The following is an 8,238-nucleotide window of genomic DNA, read 5'->3' on the forward strand; positions in this document are numbered from 1 at the left end:
GCCGGTGCCCAAGGGGATGCAGACCTTGGTGCGCACCGGTGCCGAGGGGGATGCGGACCACGGCGGCGCTCCAGCCTAGTGGGATGCAGGCAACGGCGGCGGCTGGCCTGGGCGAGGCAACGACGGCGACGGGCCTTGGCGAGGCAACGGCAGCGACGAGCCTGTGCGAGGCAACAACAATGGTGGACCGCGGCTGTGCGAAGTCTGCGTGAAGATAAGATGAACCCGTTTTTTTTCTTCCAATGACAGGTGGACCCATATAGGGGTGATAACGTTATCAGGCATTGCCGTTACATGTGAATTGTTAAGCGGTGCCACGTCAGCCTGTCCGGCGGGTCCCGTCTGTCATAATCTCACTTATCTGAGCCCGATCCGCCGATCAGTGCTTTCTGCAAAAAGATTACCGAAGACACGGTGTTTTCTGCAAAAAAAATGTATTATAGTGGTTTTCGCAAACCTTGCCTTCAAAGTGGTGGTTTTGTGCAATTTACTCTGCTGCGAGGGCGAGATGGGCCCTGCGACACCTCATACGGTACGCCTCATACTGGATATCGTCCCAAGTCTCCCAGGTACACCTTCTACCAGTGATGAACATCAGTGTACATCGCTAGTACAAGGAGGCGCCTTGAGACATTCAAATCTCTATTTTTATACATATCAACTAAAATTAAGCACCCCAGTTTGCAGAAACGCTTAAACATTAACAATGGGACTAGTTGATGAAACATACATTAACAAAGAGAAGCACTTTCTTTATTTACACTGGAAATGAAATGATATCTTCCAGGGATTTCCCCCCTTCCACCTGTTGCCATTTGGTTACATGGACTTTGGGAACATTTCCCCCATGGGAGAAGGGGATCCTACCTGCCCCTCAAAATCCCCCGATGGGGTTTGCTACCCTGGGCATGTTTCCTCGGGCAACCAAATGAGGCCTTGGGGTGCTTTCCCCCCGATGGTTTCACATACATATAGGTTCTCAAAGCTATAATGTATTAGTCCTAGTTTTGGACGCTAGCCACCTTGGAACCTCTCGCAAACATCTGGTTCTAACTCGGAGCCACGATCGAACTTTTGATTCGGGTTTAACTCAGTTGGGTGGCTCCTCAAACATTTTTACAACATAGGGAAGTCATCATAGTCGATTAGAACCCCGCCGGTACATGGCATATAATGTGCTTAGCTGGCCTTTCTTCAGTGACCATCAAACGTGTGTGGGTACATTGGTGCACCCCTACAAGGATAAGTCTATTCAGATAGCCATGTCTGTGTTTATGGACGACTTAGAGATAGATCCTAGTTCATAGAACAACTTCAAGTTAATAATTAAACTTGATTAAAACTTGTCAACCGTGTGTGTGCGCCTTGCTGGTTCTTTCTCATGGGTTTGTGAGGGGGAAAACAAGATAATGTATAATTGTGGTTAGGTAGGTGAATGGAGTAGCTGGATCTCACTTTTTTTTGAGGGGAAGGCCTTACGGCTAGCTTTATTAACTTCAAGCAATGCTTACATCATCCGCATGTAAAACCAAAATGAAACTAGGGGGGCATCCAACCACACAGACGGCGGAACATCCCATCCCTGTTGAGCTAGCCTATGAGCAACTATATTGGACTCTCTATTACAATGCTAAAAAAAGACCTCCCCGAAATGCAAACACAACTGACGACATTCATGAAGGATAGGGCCTGCTACCATCAATTGGCCAGAGTTATTTGCCATCGACTCCACCACTGTAATGCTATCTGCCCGAGCAACGAGAGTATTTGCACCAATAGACCGAGCAAGTTTTAGTCCCTCCAAAAGTGCAGCCGCCTCCGCCAACTCTACATCCGCCACATGTTCTAATTTTGCCGTAGATGCCGCAACGAAAAAACCCGAATGGTCTCTTATAACAGCACCACACGAACATGTATGATCATCCTCCGAAAAAGAAGCGTATGTGTTCAAAACCAGCTGACCCTTCAACGGTCTCGCCCATCTGTTAGTTCTTGGGGGAATCACCTTCGTTGTTGTTACCCGAACAAAGTTAAGGGCTATAGCTAAGATGGCTTGGCTTGATCTTTGAATGTTCTGGACGTCCTCACCCTTCTCTATCTGCCTTCGTTGCTACCAGATATGCCAGCTAGTTACCGCAATCATCTCTAATAACTCAATCACGTCCGAGTAGCTCTTCTGACTCGCCTTATCACACAGGAGAAACTCTAGTATCTCAGCTCCCGATTTCCCTGGTAGTCTGGCTGCAGTTACTATTTCATGTAAGCCAAGAATAGACTAGATTTGCCTAGCCCGGTTGCATCCGAATAGTGCATGAGCAACGTCTTTCGCCTGCTGTTTGCAGACTGGACATTGCGCCGATGTTGAGGTGCCGATTAGCAAGCACACCAAAGCAAGGAATAGCATTATGTAATGATCGCCAAATGAAGATTTTCACTTTGTTTGGCACCTTGAGACTCCACAATTTCTTCCATATTGGGTGGGGCGTTGAACCACTCGAGAGAGAGAGCTCGATTCAGTACTGCCATACGCATCTTCCTACTGTTTATAATAGGCAGATCGTACACTGAATATTCCCGTCTTCGTCAAGTGCCATGCCACATAATACTCAGTATCATCCTGATGTAATGGAATTTGTGGTATGCGATCAACATCAATGGGCCAAAAAATTCCTCTGATAAGATTCTCATCCCACTCTCCGGATACTGGATCAATAAGTTCTTTAACTCGGGTAAGCACTCTATTTCCGCGTGTACTGACAATTTTCCTGGAGGAGCTGTTCGGCACCCAACAGTCCTCTCATATATTTATTTTAAGGCCATTACCCACCCTCCAAATGCTTCCTTTCTTGAAAGTCTGAGCTCCCGCCAAAATACTCTGCCACACATAGGAAGAACCTTTCTTCAAACTGCAGTTCAGTAATTCACCATTTGGGTAATATTTCTCACGCAAAACCCTCGCACATAGCGAGTGATGATGCTCAATGAGTCTCCAGCATTGCTTGGCTAGAAGTGCCAAATGAATGTGTATATCACGGAAACCCATACCACCACTTTTCTTCGGAATGCACATTTTCCATCAAGCGAACCAATGCATCTTTCGTTGGTTTTCCCCGTCACCCCACCAGTAATGAGAAATGGCATCAGTGATCCGCTTGCAGATTTTTTCGGGAATTTGAACACACTCATCGCATACGTAGGAATGGCCTGGGCCACCGCTTTGATCAATGCTTCGTTACAACCATAAGATAGCGTTCTTTCTTTCCACCCATTTATCGTCTTTTGGATCCTCTCAATAATATGCTTGAAACAGTCAACACGGGATTGCCGGCACCCCAATCATGAAAGGGAGACCCAAGTACTTATCAGAGACTGGATCTCACTTGTTAGTGGGGCAATGAGACGTGACTTATTTGGGAGGGTGGGGTATGCATTTTTCGGGCCCCATGCGCCGTCGCTGTGCTGCTGGGCTGGCATTTTTATTTTTTTGCGGGTGAATCTCCACGTACAATACAAATTTATTTAGAGAGGTGGCACGACGACGGTGGCATGCAGCCACAGGTCGTTCTTCATCTTCGCCGTGACCCCGAACGTCTCCGCCACGTCCAGTTCCACCGTGCCGCCGGGGAGCTCCCAGTTGAAATGGAAGAGGAGGCTCGCCAGCGCGAGCTCAATGACGGCGAGCCCGAACGTGATCCCGGGGCACATCCTCCGCCCCGCACCGAACGGCAGGAGCTCGAAGTCTGTCCCCCTGAAGTCCAGCGCCGCCGCGGTCCCCTCCTCCTCGAACCTCTCCGGCCGGAACTCCTCGGCGTCCGCGCCAAAGGTCGCCGTGTCCCGGCCGATGGCCCACGCGTTGACCAGCACCATGGTGCCCTGGGGCACGTCGTACCCGAGGACGCGGGTGGCCTCGCTGCTCTCCCGCGGGAGCATCAGCGGCACCGTAGCGTGCAGCCGGAGCGTCTCCTTGATCACCAGCCGCATGTACGGCAGCTCCTCAAGGGCCTCCTCCCGGACGCGGCTCTGCCCGGCGAGCGCGCCGCGCACCTCCGCCTGCGCCCTCCGGAGCGCCGCTGGTTCCCGCATCAGCTCCGCCATGGCCCACTGCAGCGTCGACGCCGAGGACTCGCTCCTGGCTCCGAAGAGATCCCTCACCACGGCACGGATGGTCCCCATGTCGAGAGGCGCGGCACCGCCGCCGTCCAGAAGCACGTCCAGGATGTCCTCGCGCGTTTCTCCTCAATGACGTCGTCCATGACCCTCGACATCTCCTGGGCTGTCGCCTTGACCTGGCGCGACCTCCTGCTGAGCGCGCGCGCGAGGCGCGACGACGGGAACAGGTCGGCGAGGCTGAACCCGGAGGACAACCTGAGGCCCTCCTCCAGGCACGCCAGGAAGGCGTCGCGGCCCGCGATCCGGTCGCCAACAATGACGCGCACCGCGGCGTCGACGACGTACGTGCTGACGAGGGAGCTCACGCTCACGACGTCCCCGGACGCCGCGGCGGCGGCCACGGACGCGACGAGGGCGGCCGCCTCGGCCTCGCGCGTCGCTCGGAACGACCGGACCCGCGGCTCGCCGAGCAGCTCTGTCACGCAGAGCTTGCGAACGCGGCGCCAGTGGTCGCCGTACGGCGCGAGAGCGAAGCCGAGGCCGTCTCCGGCCAGCGTGGCGATGGTGTTCGTTCTCGGACGCGTGGCGAAGGCGACGTCGTGGGTCTTGAGGACGTCCCGCGCCGCGGCCGCCGACGAGGCCACCACGACGGGGAGCTCGCCCATGCGGAGCAGCATGAGCGGGCCGTGCCGGAGGGCGAGGTCGCGCATGGCGCGGTGCGGGAGCGCGCCGACGAGGTGGTGCATGCTGCCGATCACCGGAAGCTGCCATGGCCCCGGAGGCGGGTTCAGTGGCACGCCACCATACTTCTTGCGACGCCGCCTGAGCTTCACTAGGAGGAAAAGAGGGAGCAGCAGGATGGCGGCGGCCAAGAGCAGGCTGCCATGGTTCTCGTGGTTCGCCGCCATGGCTTGGGAGTTGGGACCATCCTATGGAGCGTATATGTAGGAGCTAGCAATTGTTGCCATTGTTGCTCCCAAAATGGACCGGTGATGGATGCCATTTGAGCAGCCAGCAGATGGTTGATAGCTCCGTACCAAAATTAACAGATATATACACTGTTTTTTTTCTTTTTTGCGAACACGTAAAGCTTTTGCACATCGATGTATTTTTTTTTAACCTGCGCATCGATGTATTAGAAGAAGAGAACTACTCCCTCCGTTCCATAATATAAGAACATTTTTTACACTAGTATAGTGTTAAAAACATTCTTATATTTTGGGACAGAGGAAGTACAATACAATACAAGTACATAGAGTCCGGCGGCTTGCCGCGGTTACAACCATCCCCACGACAACATATGGTGGGTAGCCATTAACATCACGGGGCACCCAACACTACTAGGAAAAAGCCTAGCAGTAGCGTGGGTTTTTTTTTTGCATGATAATACGTGTCTCATTTATAAGATGAAATCAAGTTACAAGGCACGTACACACCGACGACCTTACATGCCTGAAAAGATAGAATAAACCTATGCAAAAAATCAGTGCCTATCTCACTACCGGAACAGGGCTCTAAGCCGACAGCCAAATGTATGCCGACGGCCCCCGTCGGCCTAATCCGAGCTATGTCGACAGCTAGGTCCTGGCCGTCGGCGTACAATGGCCGTCGGGCTATCCCCATCTAGGCCGACAGCAGCCGTCGGCACAGATCAGCCGTCGGCTTATCCCAGACTACGCCTACAGCTGCCGTCGGCATATACAGGCCGTCGGCATAGATGCGGGCCCGCCGACAATAGTCATCACGGCTGGCTAACGACGTCTAACCTATGCCGACGGCCGAGACGGGTGGCCGCCGGCATAGATACGGGTGACACGTCACCGATCCAGAGCGCACCGACCAGGACCTATGCCGACAGCAGCCGTCGGCATAGATTTTCACATCAACTCGCGTAACCTAGGTCTCCCGTCCGAAAGGGTTGCATCGATAAATATGCATTCAATTGCATATTTATGACCGCAGCTCTTTCGGATTGTCCAGCGCTTTCCACGGACAGCCCCAGGATGTGTAGATTGGGTACATGTTCATGCTCTACCCCATTCCGAGACAGGATTTCGGCGGCGCCTCCCTGTTGTTCTCCGGATGCACATTCTCTCGGCATTTTGCCGAGACGTGTATTCGGGGAACAGCGGGGAGGTGCTGCCGAAATTTTGTCTCGGAATGGGGTAGAGCATGGACCGTACTCAATCTACACATACTCGGGTGGGATTAGGACCCATCTTTACCTATTAGAGATGTAGGTGGATTAAATGTCGTTTCTCGTCAACCTTGTAAAAAATAAAATATTGATGTGGGTAATTTAAATGCATCCTTAATTTTGTTGTGTGGCTTCCAATAAAGTAGAGATGGAAGATAATCAGTGGATGTATAGTGGGTTTTTCCGTCGGAATCAAGTAACAACAGAGTGGGTCGAGAAAACTGATGTGTTTATGAAAGAGATATTCCGTAGTCCAATGAGGATTGTGCCAGAATGCCCGGGTGCCAAATGTAAGAGACGTATCCGTAGAGATAAGAGTGAGATGACTAAGCACCTTCGCACGAATGGATTTATGCCCAACTTTAATATGCCAATAAACTTTGCCCAGCGGGACCGTGGTAGAGAGGATGTGATACGACAACGCGTCGCTGGTTATGAGGACGATGGGGGTTAGAGACATGCTAGATGATGTCTTTGCTGCACAGCCGATACCCCCGTCACATTCAGCGAATGAACCGGAGGAGCCGAAGGAAACCGCAAAGGCCTTCCTGGAAATCTTGGCCTTGTCAAAGAAACCTCTCTATGAGGGTGCCAAGCTGTCTGTGCTGGATGCCATCTCGCAACTGATGGCAGTCAAGGCTGAGTACGGCTGTAGCCGAGGTTGCTTCGAAGCATTTCTAGGAGTATGGGCTAACAGCCCGCCTGAGGGCCATGAACTGCCGAAAACCATGTACGGTAGGAAGAAAATCATGAAGGCGCTCTCCATGGACTATGAGAAAATACATGTTTGTCCAAAGAATTGCCTTCTGTTTAGGCATGAGTATGCAGATGAAAACTACTGCAGGAAGTGCGGTTCCTCTCGGTATATTGAGGTGGTCGATAAGCATGGTCAGAAGCAGCAGCTAAAAATCCCTGTGAAGGTTCTTCGGTATCTTGATTTTATAAAAAGACTGCAGTGCCTTTTCATCACCGAGGAGTCTGCCAAAATGGTGAAGTGGCACAAGGAAGGGAAAAGGTACAATCCAAAAAAAATTGTACATCCATCAGAAGGTGAAGCATGGAAGTCATTCGATATAGAGTACCCGGAGGAAGCAACCGAGGCTGGGAATGTCAGAATTGCTATAACAGGTGATGGGTTCAATCCATATGGTATGTCGTCTAATCCATACAGCTGCTGGCTCGTATTTGTTATTCCGCTCAATCTCCCTCCCGGCGCCATAATGCAACGCAAGACCATGTTCCTGTCGCTTATAATTCCGAGGCCTGAATATCCGGGGAAGAATTTGAGTGTGTTTATGCAGCCGTTGGTGGATGATTTGCACCATTCTTGGTACTTCCCGAGGTTGACATACGACCGGCATCTGCAGAAAAATTTCTTGATGAAAGTTTGGCTACAATATTGCATGCATGACTTTCCGGCTATGCCCTGTTCTGCGGATGGTGTACAAGTGGAAAGATGCCTTGCCCAGTGTGCATGCAGGCCTTGATTTTCATTTGGCTGAAGAAGGGTGGCAAGTATGTTGCCTTTGACCTGCATCGACAGTTCCTCCCTCCAGACCATCCTGATAGGGAAGACAAGAAGAACTTCACAAAAGGCAAAGTTGTCCATGAAGTAAACGAGATTCCAACGTTTTCTGGTGCGGATGTGCTTGCTCAGCTGAAAGCTCTTAAGCCTACCGGTGAAGGGAAAGGCAAAGGCAAAGGCAAAGGCAAAGGCAAAGCCACAGGAGAAGATGAGGGCAAAGGAAAAGGTAAAAAAATGTTTTGAAGGATATGGTGAGACGCACAACTGGACTCACATTACCCCCTTCACGCAGTATCCCTATTTTAAGGACCTCAAACTTCCATACAACATCGACGTGATGCACACCAAAAAGAATGTCACAGAGTCCCTTTTTCACACGATCCTCAACATTCCTGATAAGACAAAG

At 51.4% G+C, this 8,238-nt stretch overlaps 1 pseudogene; it reads right to left on the reverse strand.

The window, feature by feature from the left end:
• Window positions 1–3,494: 3,494 nt before the first annotated feature.
• LOC123161124 (desmethyl-deoxy-podophyllotoxin synthase-like) lies at window positions 3,495–5,094 on the reverse strand (annotated as a pseudogene).
• Between the last annotated feature and the right edge of the window lie 3,144 nt (window positions 5,095–8,238).

The sequence above is a fragment of the Triticum aestivum genome, chromosome 7B (genome assembly GCF_018294505.1).
Source record: "Triticum aestivum cultivar Chinese Spring chromosome 7B, IWGSC CS RefSeq v2.1, whole genome shotgun sequence".
Taxonomy (NCBI): Eukaryota; Viridiplantae; Streptophyta; class Magnoliopsida; order Poales; family Poaceae; genus Triticum; species Triticum aestivum.